Source organism: Tupaia chinensis, unplaced genomic scaffold, assembly GCF_000334495.1.
Source record: "Tupaia chinensis unplaced genomic scaffold, TupChi_1.0 Scaffold000473_1, whole genome shotgun sequence".
Taxonomy (NCBI): domain Eukaryota; kingdom Metazoa; phylum Chordata; class Mammalia; order Scandentia; family Tupaiidae; genus Tupaia; species Tupaia belangeri.
This window is the reverse complement of record NW_006159982.1, coordinates 542252-561567: the sequence shown is the minus strand read 5'-3', so window position 1 is coordinate 561567 and position 19316 is coordinate 542252. Positions and strand designations below refer to the sequence as shown.

The 19316-nt window shown below is 39.1% G+C and overlaps 2 long non-coding RNA genes across 5 annotated transcripts in view; both read left to right on the top strand.

Annotated features, from left to right (window-relative positions):
- LOC102484645 (uncharacterized) overlaps positions 1-15648 on the top strand; it is a 60730-nt gene extending 45082 nt beyond the window's left edge. For both annotated transcript variants that reach the window (XR_001370930.2, XR_003550594.1), the window contains 2 exons: positions 6305-6426; positions 15289-15648. This is a non-coding gene — a long non-coding RNA (uncharacterized LOC102484645). The remainder of the gene's footprint in view (positions 1-6304; positions 6427-15288) is intronic.
- A 44-nt stretch (positions 15649-15692) lies between these two features.
- The window catches only part of LOC106735654 (uncharacterized), a 16743-nt gene continuing 13119 nt past the window's right edge, over positions 15693-19316 (top strand). The window contains exons 1-2 of one of the 3 annotated variants that reach the window (XR_001370931.2): positions 15693-16462; positions 17561-17656. This is a non-coding gene — a long non-coding RNA (uncharacterized LOC106735654). Of the gene's footprint in view, positions 16463-16902; positions 17657-19316 lie in introns of all 3 variants that reach the window. The other 2 variants (XR_003550595.1, XR_003550596.1) reach the window with 2 other exon arrangements.

Below are 19316 nucleotides of genomic sequence, written 5' to 3'. Positions count from 1 at the left end.
TGGGAAAGGCCATGGCACAATTTCTGTTCCTCCATTCTTCTTTCAGGATTTGGGGTATGTGCGTGCACGCACACACACACACACACACACACACACACACACACGGCTGGCATATTTTTCAAGCCGCTGGGTATGGGACTTAAACCATACAATCAGTTATGTGGGATCCAGCTACCTAAACCTCCATGCCACCTGCTGGCCCATCTCTCTCTTTAAAATAAAACAAAAAAACAAAACAAAACAAAAAAACATTAAATCTTGGGCAAGTCTTAGTAAACAAGGTGGGAAATCCATGGGCATTAAGAAAAACCTGACAGATTTGACTTCATTAAAAAAAAAGGTTAAGGGACCAGCAGTAGCGTAATGGCTATGTCACTGGACTCCCATGTAGTCGACCGCGGTTCGCGTCTCGGACCCGGTGGCTTGAAACTCCCGCCGGGCGCATGCACATACATGCCCAAGATCCTGAGAGGAGAATGGAGGAGAAGGGATTGCGGTATGGCCATCCCCCCTGGGGATTTAAAAATAAAAAAAAAGAAAAAAAAAAGGGTTAAAAGAGAAGTAACAGATTGGGACAAACTATTTGAATTATACATTACAGAAAAATAAACAGTTACTATCCATTATTCAAAGTGTGCCTACAAGTTAATGAGAAAAAATAAAACTAACCCACTTTTAAAAATGGGCAAAAGATATAAAATAAGCAATTCTCAGAAGAAATGCAAATGGCTAGCAAACATTTGAGAAAGATGTTCAATCTCATTAGTGGTAAAAAGCAATGTAAAATAAAAGAACACAAGTTGCTGTTATCTATCTACGATTGTCAAAAAAATTAAGGGAGTTGATTGGATATATTAAGTAAAATGAATGAATATACTACAATATATAGACTGTCAAGGACAGATGTCAATAATATGTTGTTAGGTAAAAGGCAAGTCATAGAACATTGTACATTCTGTTACCACTTTTATAGTATTTTTTAAAAAAGCATATGTATGTAGAATGTTTTAATAATTATTTATGCTTTACAAATACATGACATTGTAGTAATCTCTTGGGATGGCCTTAAGCTAGATAGAAGTATACATCTCTTCCCTATGGATTACTTTTCAGCTGGAAACATTCCTTTTATTATGCTTTATTTAACACTCATCAGACTGAATAACTGATCTTTAGGAGGTAGTTACAAGTCATTAGTTCAGAAAATTTAATTGAATCAAGTATTTTATGAATAGAACACAATATTTTATAGAATCCCTGTCAATTATGAACACATTCTCCAGATCAATCTTGTTGAACTGGACGCAGTAAATAAAGTTCTGGCCTTAACCGTGGCTTCAGCTGGTTCTCATCAGGATCCCTTCAGTCTAGGTTCATGAGGTTTGTGCAAGGGCTGTAGCAGAGCAGATCGGCCTCCTGTGTCAGCTGTAATTATTCCATATGACATCCAGAGGCATTCACCACCTGCCCCTTGAGCACCCAGAGTGTCAAACAAATCACCCTATCCTTGAATCCAGGCCATCAGTGGGGTTAAATAAGTCAATGTAAATAAAGTCTTGTGATTAGTTTGAACTTGCTTCCAAGTTGTTTGTTAGGGTGGTGGTAACAAGTTCAGGCCTTTGGTCATATGGGACTTTAAGAAAAACTTTTTCCCCCATTCCAATGACTTCCTGTTCATGGGAAAATGAGAGGAAATGAAACTGTAACGAGAGGATGGGCCCACCCTTTTCAGTCGTGTGGCTAATTTGTCAGGTGTAATATTGGCACCTGGTGGCTTGTATTGGCTTCCTGCCCACTCTTGCTGGGGAAATATCCAAATACTTGTACTAGGTGGTAGAAGACTTCAAAGCCATTTGTAAGAGAAAAGGATATTGTCATTAAAGAACTTAACGGTGAATACTCCCAATCATTTAGTGATGTCAAGATAAAAGGAAAATTTTCAAAACACATTATCTAGAGTTTTTCTGATGTATCATATGACCTGTATAAAACAAAGCAAGGTAGTTGATTTAGTCATAACATATATTTGAGGGTATATATTTGTTGATTGAATGTTTAGTTTTCTTGTTTTTTATTTTTTTTGTGTGAAAGTTAGCAAAGGTATCAATTATTCATAAGAAGATTATGAATTTTTTTTAAATGATAAACTTTTTCTTGATCCATTTCACCTCGAGGGACTCTCTTTGTGTCTGCCAATGAACCTTTGAATCAGTAGAGAAAACTGCAATAATGCTGGGTGGATCTGATAAAGAAAAAGGGATAACATGCGTTTTCAGGACTCATTAGGGATTTTGGATGGGCACAGCTGGTTCAGTTCCATACCTCTCAATTTTCAGCTAGAAATAATTACTGTCTTTTGAACAATAGTATAGTTAATTGTCCAGCAATTCAAGGTAAATCTGTCTGTGAATGGAAATTAACCAAACTATAATCAGTGGTCATTAAACCATAATAAATTCTACTTAACAATGAGACTTCTATTAGTTTCTATAATTAATGTAAGCTATATTAGCTTAAGTGTGTCTCAAACTCTCATGGTAGAGTCAACTTTCATGGATATCAAAGCAAGAATGATTATTCTCCCATCAGTTAATTCTTTCTATCAAGTGATCAACAAGTATTTAGTGAATTTTTATTCACAGTATCAGAACAATTTAATGTATTATTAATTGAATAGACAGTTGTTAAACATATGCTCTGTCAAAATGTACATAATTGAATTTGCTCTGGCAAGTATGCATGGCATAGGGGTCCCTCTACCCCAAGAGTTGATGACAAAATGGTTCAAGTTTTCAGAGCCTTTATACTCTTTTATAATCTACCTGGGTGGCAGGCTTAAAACTCATAGATAATTAGAAATAATATATTATATCCTATAAACTATAAATGGTATAGGACTTGAGAAAAGAGAGAGAAGTATTGATTGAAATAAACTTTGAGGAGTAATTTAGTTAGCTGAATTGTTTTGTATTTCTTAGAATGATTTATTTTAATATTATTAATGATTATTATTATTTTTTAATTTGCTATAGGACACATTCACTCATCAGAGAGAAAGAGAGAGAGAGAGAGAGAGGGGGAGAGAGAGAGAGAGAGAGAGAGAAGGTGGGAAAACTAGCCACCAAGTCCCAGACTCGAACTGCTGTCAGCCATGGGGGAATCCAGCACCTTAACAACCATGCCACCTGCTGGCCCCGTTAGTTGAATCTTAAGAATGAATATTCAGACAATAATGAAAGGAGGTAGTGGATATTCTAAGTGGGTGGTTGCTGGGCATGAGTGTAGAGCACATTAGGGTCTTTGGGGAGGTCCAGATGATTACAATACTGGTTTTGGATTCCTGTATGATGGGAAATAAGGTGGATGGTCAGTCTCAATAATATGAAAGGTCTTATTAGCTCTTATAAGGAATTTAGGTTCTTAAATGTGGGTGTGGTGCAATGTGACTTGAATAGCAATTAAGAAGATTTTTCTGGCAGTGATTTTTCTAACAGGGAGAGGCTGTTGAGAAGAGATTTATTAGGGTGCTCTTGTGAGAGACAAAGTTAAATGCCAGCCATCAGTGGTGGTGATGGAAACAGAAATGAATTCAAGGGACATTTTGAAGGAGGGAAGGATAGGACTCTGTGGCACTGGAGATGGTCTTTGGGGGAGGAAAAATAAGTCAAAGATACCTCCAACATTTCTGGATGGTGGGAAATGCTATTGATCTCTTGATGAAGGAAAATGATTAGTTCTATTTTTGGACAGATTAAATCTGGGATCAACAGGGATATCTGGTGGAATTATCTTACAGGAAGTTGGAAACATGGAAGTAGAGAGTAATAAAGGCAGAAGACACGAAGAAGGGAAAAAACACAAAGAAGTTATGATTAACTGCCTGTAAATCCAAATTCTATAGCTTGATTTTCCAGGCTGCTAACACCTGGTTCATACTAACTCAAACTTACCTTTATATACCCCATGGTCTGTACTCCTTCTCCTGATGAAGCCAGTCAGCAAACTCCCTCTCTCCCCATTTATGACTGAATTCTTATATTTTCCTTGCCTGAAAGCCTCTCCTCAGATCTCTAGCTATTAACATCTCTCATGCTTTCCAACCAGCTCAGGTCTGCCTCTCATCATGTACATGTTTTACAAAATGCCGTCTACTCTTTTTATTTCTCTTTTTTTGAACTCTAGTAGTGTTTACAGGATTCGCAGGTAGCACTGATTTTCTAAGTACTTGGTCATACACAAGACGAGGTGGTTTGGGCCCAGCAGGTGGTGTAGTGGTTAAGGAGCTGGACTCCCACATGGTCCACTACAGTTCAAGTCCTAGACCTGGTGGCTTGAAAATCACTCCAGGTGCATGTGTGTGCATGCCCCAAATCCTAGAGGAGTTTAGAGGAGAAAGTATTGCAGTGTGGCCATTTCCCCAGGAGGGTGGTTTCTCACTTTATCGCTCTCGGGTGAGTGCATGCAGTTTATGGAAAAAAAAAAAAAAAGAACAAAACAACAACAAAAAGAGACAATGTTGCTTAATCAGGTCAAACATAAATACCTACCTGGCTTTGTCAATTGGACTATAGCTGCCTTGATGGGAAGAATCAATGTTCCACTTGCACCAGTAAAGAATTATACTTGACTGTAAGGGGAGAGATTCCAAAATACTGGTTTAAAAAAGTAGTGGTTCCCCCCCACCCCCCCAATTAGAGAGGGAGATTTTTGCTATAGGGTATGTGCACTTTTCAGAGAGACAGAAAGTGAGAAATCACCCTCCGGGGGGATGACCATGTCTCAATCCCTTTTCCATTCTCCTCTTGGGATTTTGGGCATGCACACGCATGTACCCTGCGTGAGTTTTAAGCTGCCGGGTCTGGGACTCAAACCATGGTTGACTATATGGCAGTCCAGTGACATAACTATTATGCCATCTGCTGGTCCAAAAAAAATTTTTTTTTTCTTTTTAATGTTGTGAGAAGTATGAAGGTAGATAATCCAAAGCTGATAGAGCAAATTTTTATATGACAGAGACCCAACCTCTCTCTACCTTTCTAATTAATTCTCCTTTGGGTGGATTTGTGACTTTGGAATCACAAGCCAGCTGATCTTCAAGTATAGCATCTGTGTGCCAGACAGAGAGAATCGGGAAGGCAAAGAATAGACTAGGCTTGCCAACTGCATCAGTCATGATTCTCTGGAAGCTCCATCCCCAAAACCTCTTCTTGCATTTCATGGGCCAGTAGTTCGATATAGAGCATTCTTATTTGCAAGTAATAAGACAAATATTGTTTAGTTGGACATGTTGCCAACCCCAACAAAATCTGGGTTATTTCACTAAAGAGAAGAGCTGTTGGCAAATGGAAGGCAACTGATTGTATATATACTGTGTCTCTGTCTGTCTCTATATTTATACACACATGCATGTATGCACACACATGTACATATATATCTATGTATACATCACAGTATCTATGTATATGCATATATTTTGTATATAATACATAGAGTAGAAAAAGGTTATGCTCTTTTTCTTACTCTACTTAAAGGAGAATAAGTATGTATTATAGAGAGGAAGGAGAGAATAAGAAGTTTCTGCCATAACTCTCCTTTTCTATTTGAGCAACATGAGTAAGACATTGTTAAAACTGAATAAAGTCTAACAATAATTACAGTGAAACAATATGATATATTAAATATGCTAATTACCATGCTATTAGAGTTAGGCACAAGTGGAAATATTTTTACATAAATAACTACTGCTATTATTTGTACAAAATTAAACCAAGATTTTTTTCATTGTTATTGTTTGCTTTGATTAGTTTTCTAGTGTCTACAGTCAGCATCACTGTTGACAGGGATCTCTGAAAACATTCATACCTTCATATTCCTTACAAGTTAAATCTACTGAATAAGTGATTCAGGGTTTACTTTCCACATTTTTAACTTTTCCTTATTATTTCCTTCCACCTCCATGATTTACTCAGGGATCCTCGAACTGTGTTTAGACATATTTTTGAATCTTAGAATTATCAACATACAGGAAAAGATGAAAGAATGTCAGAATAAAATTTAAAAAAAATGCTGGAGTATGTGTGATAACTCCATGCAATCATAGTTATTCTAACAGTCTCACAGAGCCTGTGCAAGCATCCCCCAATATTAAGTTTTTCACTCTTTTATTGTGATTCTACCCTCTTATATACTTCCAAGAAAGTGACTTGAATCAATCTACTGGCAGGGTTGTGATTAGGACTCAGGCCTCAAAAATCCAGTCTCAAAGCTCTTTCTTTTAAAGTTTATTTATTTATGTCTTCCATAGAAAAGAAAGAGAGACATAGAGAAACAGAGACAAGCACCCTCAACAGGCTCTTCATGCTGCAATCCACCCTGAGCCTTGGTCAACCCAGGGAGAACCCAGGACACGACCCCGGATTTTCTCATGTGAGTCCAATTGTGCTATCATTCTGCCACCACCTGGCTCCTCTTTTTCTTATAGTTTATTTATTTCCAGAGAGAAAGAGAGAGAGAGAGGTACTCTTGACAGGGTCTCACCATGCCACAATATCCTCCTTCTCCCCCCAACCCCTTCAGCCTTCCAGCAAGATAGGATCACAAGCAGGTATTCCCAGCACTCATTCGACTCAACCTGGGACCCTAACCTGGAGTCTTCCCATCTGGCTTCAGTATTGTGCAGTAGTACTGTTCCATCTATACTACTATGGCTGGGCCTCAGAGCTCCTTTTATTATATTTTGTTACATTATTCATAATGACAGCAGCAGAAGCAGTTTACCTTTGTGGAGAACTGCAGTGTGCCTCATCAGTCATGCTTAGACAGAACGGATATTATTGATCCCCTTTAGATAAGGGAACACCGCGTAAAAGGCATGGCAAGCAGTGGCAGGGCGGGCAGCACAAGGGTACCCTCTCATACTCTTCATATCCTAGGAACTTTCCCATGTAAAATACATACCCAATTGGTAGCTGGTAACCAGCTCAACAGATTAGAATGCCCCAATCTGAATCTCTTGGATGAATTTGTTGGGATAGGGTGCCTTGTGCTTGGGGGCATATCCTAGCCACCCTTCCAATGCCTTAGTCTTCACCAACACAATTATGTCTTGGAAAGACAAGGAAAATTTTACTGTATTCTCTAGCTACATCCTTGCCTTCAGTACAACACTTGACCTTCTAAGTGTCTAAGACAACATTATCACTTAGGGTTTAGGTACATCTCTCTCTCTCTTTAAAAAAAGAATTTCCTGGGGGGCATCTGTGCTGTCTGGGTTTGGGGGGAGAAGTGGGAAAGCCCTCTCCAGGAAGTGGTCATGGTGCAATCCCTTTTCTCCATTTCTCCTTCTTTCTGGATTTTGGGCACACATATGAACACAGTGTTTCTCAAACTGCTGGATCCATGGCTCTTATCATGAGTTAGCCATGTGGCTTCCAGCTGCCTTAACCACCATGCCACAGGCTGGCCTTAGTTACATCTTAATCTTTTGATTGATGGAGTGCCTGGCAGGCATTTTCACGCCAGGACCATATGTAACATAGTCACCTAAGCATACAAAGGAGACGGGTCTCCCTTATTATAGGGATAACAGTGCTTAGGTTCACAAGAATGGTAACATGGACCATTGGCAATGAAATAGTTAAAGACAATAACATTAATTGGAATGTCCTTGTTTGTTTTCTTTTGAAACCTTAAAGTTGTCCAAATGGAGTGCTAATTTAAAAAAAAATGTTTTCTTGGGAGAAGACAATATTTTGAAATGTTTTTAATTTATGAGAGCTTGTTCCCTTCAGTCTCCCATTGCTGCATGAGGTTGAACAAATGTTAGCTGCAACTAATTAATTAAGTTTGCAGAAAGTAGCAGCAGGGGATTGGAAACTTGAAGTGGAAGTGAGCATTTTGACTGTAAATATGTTGCCTGCATGAGAGACTATATCTGGATTAAGTGGTTGCCGAGTTATCCAAAGAAGTGCAGTATCTCTGGGAAAATCAGGCTTGGCAGGGAGTAAAAATAACAACGTCTCTTTCTGGCAAATCTATTCATTTATTTCCTGGGTTCATCTCCTGTGTTTTGCTTGGTTCTGGCACACACTATTATTCTACTATCCTCTCAGTGTATGAAGGTGACACCAGGCACTTGCCCTCAGAAGAAAAGGAACTAGTATTTATTGAGTTGTTGAATACATTTTCTGTGCCAGGATCTTTACATACTTCTTTGTGCAAGGCAGATATAATTTTCCCATTTTATAAATAAGGAAACTAAGACACTGAGAACTTAGGAACTCACTCAGGATCCATTTATAAGCAATGAAATAGGGATTTGAACATAGACTGCTCTGATGAGAGAGCTTTTTCAGTGACACCAGGATGCTTTCCCGTGGTAAAGGGTAGGGGTAGGGAAGAGCTGGGAGCCCTAGCAGCCTCTAGCCTGCATTTTGTTATGGCTGGGGGAAAGGATAGTTAAGAGAAAGACCCTGGACCATGAATCCTTACCTCTGAAGGTGATCTGCAGGTCACACTTTGAGAAATGCCAAGTAGGAGATTTCTCAATAACATTCTCTGAGGTAGGGCCCTTATTCCGAAATTCTAGCTCCATTGGGTTAGTCCTATTCCTTCTCTCAGGAATTTGAACTCAGACATAATACCAACAAAGATGAGAGGATTAATGGCAGAAACTGAAGCTGGAAGGTCATGGTACAGAGAGAGGAGCCAGGGCAGCTATAATCGACTCAGAACAATTTGGGGTTGTGAGTAGAACAACCATGACTAACCAGAAAAATCTTACAGTGGAGAGAGGAGGCAAGAATAGAAGCACGGGAAAGGCAAGGCTATGTAGTCAACAGCCAGCCCTTAGCACTGGTTCAGGTAGCAGGGTCTATGTCCAGTTGTGGTACATGGTGTGTTGATCTGGAGCTTACAAATCTATCACTTCGGTTTTATCATTTTGTTCTTTGTACTGACAACAGTGGTCACTATACAGATTACAGACTAGAGATTTAGGGAAGAAATTTGTTAGAAATGCAATAGAGCAATTGACATTTCATGCTGAGTAAAGTAACAGATACTGACAAATTCTGGAATATCTGAGAATTGCACACAAATTTCTTAGAGGTTACATGAGACTTCAGTTCAGATCATCAATCTTTTATTGCATTTATAGTGGATATTTCTGATAAAAATAATAGATACAAAATTAAAAAATACAGTATCTAAAAGTATACTTGTTAAAATATATTAGAATCTAAAACTTGACTGAAGAATGCATTTCTTAACTAAGTTCAGATATGGAACATTTGAATGGGTAAAATTAAACACGGCCACAGATGAAAACTATACTTGTAGGTAAGAACGAACACACAATGGAAGATGCTATAAATTATGGAATTTCATAAAGTCAAAAATGCTGATTGGGCCAGTCAGTGGTATGGTAGTTAAGGCAGCTGAATTTCACATGGCTCCAGTCCCAGACCTGGTGACTTGAAAAACGCACCAGGCACATTTATATTTCTGCCCAGAATCCCAAAAAGAGAGAGAAATCAAGAAGGGATTGTGGCATGACTACTCCTCATGGGGAATGCTTTCTCACTTTCTTTCTCTTTCTTTGGTGAACATACATGCCCTCTGGCAAAATTAAAATAAAAAACATTGACTGATCAATAAATCAAATCTTGGCTGTAAGTTTATATAAAAAATTGACTTACATAAAAAGCATGTCAGTAAAATAAGAATAAAATGGAAAAATACTGAGGAAAATGTGACTATTCTACATAAAAAAAATTTGTGGAATTAACTTGGAATAATGAGAATTTTTGCTTCTGAGTAGTAGGTTGTGCAAGGCTATTGATTTCTGCTGTCATAACTAGAAAAAATGAGATAAATTACCAAAATTATATGCATATATATTTACTGAATTCTTTTCTTTTTATGATAGAAAGCATATGCACAAGCACATGAGAGATGGAGAGAGGAGAAAGACGCAGAGAGAAAGCGTCTTTGGCATGTTATCATCACGATCCCCTTTCTCTAGCCCTCCAGCTCCTCGGATCCTGGGTACTCTTGTGTACCACTCCGTCTTTTTATCAGGTTTATCTGGGATCGGAACTGTGGTTGCCCTATGACTTCCAGCACTGCAGGGTGCTGGTGTGTTATTATTGTGTCACAATGGATGGACCAAACAATTTTTATAGTTTTAAAGACACTAGAGAGGTAGAAAACAAAAAGTATTAGATAAATTAAAATTCCAGAGGCAAGTCTCCTTCCTAGGTAAGCTGAGATCACTAGCTATTCTCTTTCTTAGGGACATTTATGGGTGTGGTCACAGAATGAGGATCAGTCACACTAGGACCAATAAGGTTTCTACTTGGGAAAGACAAACCTGCAGAGGAAGCTGACAAGTTGGTACCTAGATAAGTTAATCTTCAAGTATCTCAGCCAGTTTTCCCAAAGAATATTTACTGAGTCCTGCAGAAGTGGTACTAAGAGACTGGGAGGCTGGATTGGTAAAACAGAACGAAATATCTTATCACCAATGAAAATTCTCTAGTTAAAAGGCCTATAACAAACACACAACTGTCTTTGAGGTATTTAAAAACAGAGGTAGATAACCAAAGATAAAATTCAGCTTCAAGCTTGTTCAATATCTGATTGGATTAAGGTAATCATCCCTTTTCCTATCTTTTCTTTTGGATGAAAGCACAAACCCTCTCAGGGAAATAACAAAGACTTCAGTCTCTCAGATTCTTTTATACCTAATGTTCATTATACAATAAAATATTATGAGATATGTGCAAAAGCAGAAAAACATAACAAAAAGTAAAGAGAGAAAGTAAATAATAGAAGCAAAGCAATAGATGATTCAGATGTTGGTGTTAGCTCAAAGACTTTAAGTATCATAAATACATTATATAAAATGGAGGAAAATATATACAGAAGAGGTTAAAAATTGAATTCAACTGAACATTTAAATCCACGTAAAAGAGTCAATGAGATAGTATATGACCTAAATTACTATATTTGATATTAAGGATCATTAGCTAGATTTGAAATGAACATGACTTGGATACTCCAGAAGACAGGGTTACTATACTCAAAGATAGGCTCAAAGAAAATAACTAAACTGAATCAAAAAGAAAAAGGAAATTGAAGGAACCAAGCAGAGCAAAAGAGATATACAGGACATAGTACAATGTTTGATCTTATGTGCAATTGGAGTCCCAAAAGGATAGGCGAGGGAAAGTAGCGAAGCAACAATATTTCAAGAGATAAATGTTGAATACTTCCCAAAAGCTTATAAAAGACATCAGTCAATAGATTCAAGAGTCTCAACAAACTTCGAGCAGGATAAATAGGAAGAAAACTGCACTTAGTCACATCATAATGAAACCGCTAAAAACCAGAGATACACTGAACCAATAGTTTGCTCTGAGAAATTCTTTCTTAATGAAAAGTTATTGATGTTGACAGTACAGTGATTAAAATTCTTACATTCACAAATTCAAAAATCAACATGTTTTTGAGGTCAAATTGGAACAGTAAAACCAAACCAAAACAGAAGGAAAGGTTACAAGGCCATCTTTTTCTTGGTGTGAGTGTACGTTTGTTTCTTGCAACCAAAAACCCTAACTGATATCCTCCTGTAGGTAGGTATTCCTGTCTTACCAAGCCTCTTATTTTCTTATCTGGTTATTTCAGCTTTTTGACTGAAGTAGAGGAAGGGGGCTTTAGTTCTAATCCTGAAATTCCAAGATTTTCAAAGATGTACTATTATTGGCCATTGGTTTTTTCACTAAGAGAGTAAGCAGCCATGGGGGTTCTGATGAGAGAATCAGCTTGCTTCCTGATGCTGAAAACAGTGTATCCAGGGCTGCTTTTGCCTTGGCTTCTGCTTACTATAATAGAAGCAGGCAGTCAGAAAGGAACAGTGCAATGGATTGTATTTGTATTTCTAGAGTTATTCAAGTGATTCTTAAAAATAGATATAAACACAAATCTTATAAGATAGATTGCCCCTAACTTAGACATAGATGGGTAAGGTTGTCCCTAACTTAGAGACAGATGGATAGTGGGAACATGTAACACTTGGCAGTTGATAGATTTCAACCCATGCCCTATTTTTCACACAGGTGTAATCATAGACATGTTCTGTTTGATTTGTTTGTCAGTGCCTGCAATTTCTAAGTATGCTCTACTGCAGATCTTAACGTTGTTCTATTTAATTTCTTTTCTCTGTTGGTTCCTAGGCCAATACTCATAAAATTGGTTCAGTGTCAAGATCATCATGACTTACAGCAAATGCAGTCTGGAATTGGCTACTCAAGTCAAGAGTCTAGTGTACACTTATATACTCCCTCACAAGCAGCTTCTGCCATTGTTGCAGTTTTCCATAGGATCTGAACACTATCAGAACTGGGGCCTTTTTATCTGGGCCAACTTCCTTCTTGGCCTTTGCTATTCCCTCTCTCAGGAGACAGACCCTGATCTAATATCCTTGCCTTTTATCTGGAGTTCAGACCTATGTACTATGAGAATCATAGATTCATTCATTATTTCTTATAATGGTTTTAATCTATCACTTATTATGTATCTGACACCAGAATAGGTGTTGAAATACAATGGGGGTTAGCAGTTAGCATAATGGCTATGTCGCTGGACTCCCATGTAGTCGACTGCGGTTCGCGTCCCTGACCTGGTGGCTTAAAACTCACGCTGGGCGTGTGTGTGCGCGTGCCCAAAATCCCAAGAGGAGAATGGAGGAGAAGGGATTGTGGCATGGCCATCCCCCCTGGGGGGTGATTCCTCACTTTCTGTCTCTCTGTCTGGTGAGCGCACACTCCCTATAGCAAAACAAACAAACAAACAAAACTCTCAAAAACAAAACAAAACAAAACAAAATGAAATACAATGGTGAACAAATTATATAAATTTCATTCAAAAGTCTATATTCTAATCAGGAAAGAAAGACATTAAATACTTAGCCAGACAATAAATAGCTAATTATGAACTGTGATGTGTGCTATGAAGATGGAGAACAAAATTCTAGAAGGAAATAACAAGATGTAATTTAGGCTGAATCAGGGGTCAGGGAATACCCCTGGATTCAAACAAGTGAAGACTAAGGGAAAGAATGTTCCAGGGGAGGAAAAACAGAGAAAAAAGCTGGGGGGGGGGCATAGCACTGAACTGGGTATTTTTAAGGACTTCAATAGAGGCCAGAGACTGCAGAGCAGCAGACAGCAGCTGTGGTTACGCTAGTTTTCCGCTGCTACTGGAACAAATTGCCACCAATATTGCAGCTTAAAACAACAGAACTTATTTTCTCCCAGATCTGGAAGTCATAAGTCTGGAATCAGAATCTCTGGACTGAAGTCAAGGCTTTGGCAGGGCAGCACTCCTTCTAGAGGTTCTAGGGAAGAATCTATTTCTAGCCTTCTCTAGTAGCTATTGGCATTTCTTGGTTCGGGGCTCCATTGCTTCAGTCTTCAAGGCTACACCTTCACATCTCTTTCTGCTCCATCTTCATATCACCTTTCCCTCCAGGTGTTTCAAATCTCCCTCTGCCTATCTTTTGTTAGGGCCCTATGATTGCGTTTAGAGCCTGCCCAAATAATACAGTATAATCTCCCTGTCTCAAGATCCTTAACTCAATTCTAAATGCAAATATCTGTTTTTGCCACATACGGTAACATTTATAGGCTCATGGGGTGAGTGCTTGGTATCTCTGGGGGCCATTATTCAGCGCACTGCACTACCTTGCATTAGAATTCTCAGAGAAAAATTTAAATATGCAATGTCCAGGTTCCCATTAAATTGAATTCTCTCGGGGGAGATGCTTGGACATTAAAAAAAATTTTTTTTTTAGAAGTTCTCCTTAGAGACTGGACTGTGGTAAAACACAATGCTCTATGAGGCTGGTCCACATGGGAAGTTCCTGGGTTTGAGTCTGGAGACCTTCCTGAGTATGATAGGCATGTGCTTATCCATGAGCCAGCTAGGTTGGATGAGGCTGGGGATGAATTGTTATTATCAAGAGTCTATTGGGGGTGCTATTTCTTTCTCTCTCTTTCTCATAACAATAAATAAACCTAAAAAATAAAACATAGAAGTTCCCAGGTGACTTTTATATATAGCTAGAGCTAGAAACTTCTGGGCTAGAGAATAATGAAGGAGGCGCAGGTCTATGGCAGGCAGGGCGTTATCTCTGGAGTCTTCTGTTCTCCTATGGAGATGCCTTGGATATCAGTGCTATTTGCATGAAGGATTCTACTTACTGTATGACTGGTTTTGTGATCTACCTTCCTTAGGGTTCTTGGACCTGCCTCCTTTATTTCTTACATCTTCTTCCTCATCAAGCTGACACTGAGGGCCTGGAATGTTAGTACCTGAGTCCATTCAAGTTATGAAAGATGTGTAACACTAACAAGTTTGTGGAGAACAAACTTTGCTGGCCTCACACAAATATAGATAGAACTACACCCTAGAATTACAAGAGAAGGTCTATAGAGCATTCTCTAAGGTCCATTTGTAGGTTGGTAAAAACAAACAAAAAATATTAACTTCAGTCTTAAGTAGAAACTGATTAAAGTCAGGCCCAGAATTATGAAAACATGTTTGAAGCCAGGCCTCTAGAACTCGCTACTTGTTTTTGCTCTAAAAGAGAGTATTTGATTTCTTACTGTTTCCACTTATCTATGAAATACTTTGACTTTTTTTTTTTTTTGGCAGTGAATGTATTGGGTCTTCAGGAAAGTTATGACATACCTTTCTGTGTTTTTTTATGCAAAAAAAGGTGTCATGACTTTTTTTATGACCCAATATTTGGAGAAATATAGAAATTTGGCCTATTAACATCCCCATGGTTATCAGTAGCTTGACCCAGGGTACAAACCTGGTCTTATAACAGCATAGGTGTGTCATTTGGCAGCCATAAGCATGGCCACATAATTTGCTGAGACTCTGATAATCTGAGGAAAAGAACCAATTTAGGGAGTTTCTATAAAGCATCTGTAAAGTAGATTGACATTTTCAAATGCCAATTTGAGAGAAATTCCCAAGCACAACTCACTACTAGGCCACCAGGGATTAATTTGAGGTAAACTATGTTTGCTTTTACACTAATTGCTAAATTGTCTCTTGGGAGGCTAAGGTGCAATGATCTCACTTTGTAGGCCTGCAGGTTTTTCATGGTCAGCTTTACTAAGATGAGCCATTCACAAGGGACTCTTGGTAACTCCCATAAGGTGTAGTCTTGCCCTTTTAAGTACTTGGGATGTTTCCCTTTGTTTTTCTTTACAGATGGATCCAAGGTCTGCAAAGCCTCATCCTCCTGACTTTATCATCTCCAGCATTGTGCCGTATCATTTGGTTGTTGATGGCAATCACTGCAACTGGAGCTAGACATCAGGAAAAGATTCAATAAAAACACGATGCCTCTTTTGGGAAGTTCTACTACCTTCCTCTCTTACCACCCTTTCCCGCCCCATAACTTCTTTCTTCTCCTTTTCATAATTATCTGTGCCAGATTACTTCATATCCCTTGGTAAAAACATGAAAATATGTCTGTTTACTAGTGGACCTCCCTTTGGGTATCCTTCCTTTTAAATTATTTTATTTAACTTTATTTATTTATTTGAATTTGACCAGAGAGGGAGAGAGCGAGAGAAAGTGAGAACGCAAGCCACCAGGTCCTGGACTCGAACCGTGGTGGGCCATGTAGAAATCTAGCACCCTTAATCACCATGCTACCTGCCAACCCCTTTGGGTATTCTTTAATTTAGGAAGGCTGGTGTTCTTTTCCAGGTCCTCAGTGCTGAGCATGCTACATGGTTTTTTTTTTTTTAAAAAAAAGATGGCCTCCCTTTCAGAATCCTTCTTTCAAGCTTTCTGTTTAACACATTCTTCCTTTTCCAAAATGACAGTTACATGTGAGTATTGATTTTGCTCTTGATTATCCCAGCTAAGTAGAAACTTGTGAAACACATGGTAATCATAAAAATAAAACATAACAAAACAAATCAACAACAACAACAAAAATTTCCTGTTAGGAAGTTCTAGTGGGTGGGCTTAGGAATACCTTTCTTATGGAGAAAGTGGTGCAATTATTTTCACCTCTGGGAGAATGAAAAACTTCACAGTAGTCAACCAAGGGGAGGTGTGGAGGCAATGGAATTGCTGTCTCCCACCCCTAATGTGGGATAAGATGTCTACACTCCGCTTTGCTCTCAAGTATTAATTCCCCTCTTTCTCCAAAGAGCAGCAATGGCTGAGGGGACATTGGCATGCAAATACTTGCAAAGTGAAAATGGATACACTTCCATAGCTCCTCATCTCTGGCCTCCGGAGGACAGTCTGCCAACCCTGCATGCTTTTTGGTTTGGCACTGAGACAAATGTTCCCTGGAGCATAGACTGAAACCACCAAGTTGATATCACATGGGACGTCGGCCAAATTCTGACCTTGTTCTCTGTAGGTGAGCGACTGTGGGATTAACCTGTGATGGTCTCCTGCTTGGTGGGTGGCTTGAGTTTTGTTTTTGTTTTGTTTTGTTTTAATGCCACATTCGAAGCTTGTTGCTCTCCCACTCCACTGGTGTCTACCAACCACAAAACCACTTGCGTGGTCTTGGCTTGTGAACAGTGGGAAGCAATTTGGTTCCAAGAAATGGTCAAATTACAAAATTCCCTCTTGCCCCTGGAAAGGGAAGGGCCACCAAAAGACTGCTCCAAAACTGTGCCCAAGTGGGCAGCCTGGGGTCTGGCCTTTTGGATATCTGTGGCTACTTTTTTCTGCTGCTACAACTCCTCCCTGCACCCTTTTTTTTTTTTTTTTTGGTTTGTTTGTTTCTAATCTTATTTATTCATATCTTCTAATAGTCTTAAGTTTTTTTTTTTTTTCTTTTAATGAATTCAGGGATTTAATTTAGCACACAGGGTGCTGAGTCTTCCAGTAAGCCACTTTGGTCATTATTTCCAACTTGAAGGAATAAAGAGACAGCAGGGTACAGTGGAAAGAGTCGGGCCTGAAGCAAGAACGCCCCAGATACTAGACCCTGCTCTGCTTCTAACCAGCAGTGAGACTCTGGTGGTGAGCCTGTTTCTTTAGCCCTTGGATGAGACATTTGGACAAGAAGATTTCTAATTTTTGCCCATTTTGCCATTCTCTTGACCCCACTGCTTATATGAAATCCATACTGGGTTATTCCAGGGCCACTCTTCTTCTTTTGAAAAACTTTATTGTTCAATGAATGAACAAGGTATGAGAAGAGTTCCTAACCTAGATTTCTCTGGTGCAGAATGAGGGGAAAATCTATATTTTAAAATCAGTATCCCGAGGCCGATTGCCCAAATATAAAATTCTGTATCCTACCTTAAAATGTGAAACAATGTTTTCCACCAGAATAAGAAAGTGGTCCAAGTGGCTTTTGTGGTTCTCTAAGAATCGAATTTCTACACTGTAGCATAAGCACTTATAATTGTTTAAGTAAAATTACTTGTGGAAGGAAAAGGTTAAAGTTGGCTACTGATATTCATCAAGAGATGGATATTTAATCTTTAATCTCTTGTCCTAGGCCTCTACTTTGGATCAACTCATTATCCCGAATAAACGATGTGTCATTCCCATTATTTATGTTTCAGTGCAGCCAAAGTATCTGGACCTCGTTTTAGTAAGCGCCATTCATTTTGACCCATTCAGTATTAATCTCCCTGCTAACATCTTTCCTGTTCTATGTGCTGTCCCCTATTTGCTTTTATGTTTTCTGCAGAGTGTTTATAAAAGGATAATCTTTTACAAAGCAGACAGAATTTTTGTGTATAAACTGCTCTGTTTGAATGCCTCATTGATATACCATCTAAAAACTGAAGTGTTCAGCAAGATTAGCAAAGCCCTGAGCTATTGAGCTGGGGGAAAACATGAGAACTGGTCTCTCTTCTATAGGAGGCAAAGGTGACGGAAGATGCCTTTGCTTTCGCAGTAGTAGCAAAAACAGAGCCATGGCACTCCCAAGCCCGGACAGGCCTGGACGCTTGAAATGGAAGGGGTACAAAGGCAGCAACCGTGAAGTTGCTAGGAAAGGGGTGAAAAGTCTGCTGGTTCTGTGACTGCTTTCCTGGAATCGTCTCAGGCAATGCCATGATTCTACACATCCTGAATTTAAGTATACTCCCTGCTTCAAATCAACCCTTTAAACTTTCACAAAACACCCACATGTGGTTGCTCAGTTGTTCACTGATGTCGAATTACTTGTGGCCTTCTGGTCTCTCTTACAGAAAAGACAGAAGGAACCAAGTCAGGTCCCAAAGGAGGGCTGTCTCTTCCTGCTTCCTCCATTTTTCTCTCCAGGGATTGGGATTGCATCCAAACCATTCTCTTTTACAGAGAGGAAAGAGTCTCCTCTTTGGACGAAGAGGTTCCTTTGTGGAATTTTGCATGGCATGGGGTCCCAAATTTGCCACTGATGAAAAGACTTAACAGATGGACTCTGAGAATAGGAATACGTTCAAGAAAAAAAAAAAAGAAAAAAAAATCAGTGGAAGGGGGTTGCAAGTCTGGCCACTGTGGGAGCTGAGCACAGGAAGCTACACTGAGCAAACGCTTTGTACCTTAGACAGGGCGAATTCAGCTGGTGAGAGGCATGGAAGCATCTGAAATGCAAACTGTGCTTGAGTTTTAAGTTGGCAATGCTGTGGAGGAAAAAAGTCCCAGTGTTCGCAGTGCCAAGATTTAAACGTGACTTCAAAGAGTATTTTTTCCAACAAATTGATCACTTTGATTACTCAGTAGCAAGGCTTGCTATTTTCTGAGGCATGCCCTTTGTCTACATGAGAATATTTTGCTTACATTTCCACATTTATTAGAGAACAGTTCAAAACAGACATGTGGTCGTGTCATTTTAATAGTGTAGACCCTTGAAGACTGAGGACCTGCCAATTCTCTTCTGAAGATATAAGCTATAAAAACACTAGGAATTTATCCATCAGGACTCTATGAACAGGAAATGCTATTTTTGGTTGTTGTTAAATGCCACCATTGTTGGCCATTTTTTATGGCATTAACGAGGGTGGATTCCTTGCCTTTATCTGCAGTTCCTATCAAGATGAGGGCTGCTGAACATTTGGGAAGAACTTGAATCCAGCTTCTTTGGGATGCTCTGTGTGGCCTTTGGGAAAGATGACAACCAAACGATAGTTCCTTGTCCTCATTTGGCAGGAAAGCGCTGTACCTGGAGTGGGGGAGGGACTGAGAGAAGCTAGAGAATTCTAAGGGGCCTGAGTCAGTTGTAATATGTAAAAGAACAAAGTGACTAGGTTCTCTTGACTGTAGGG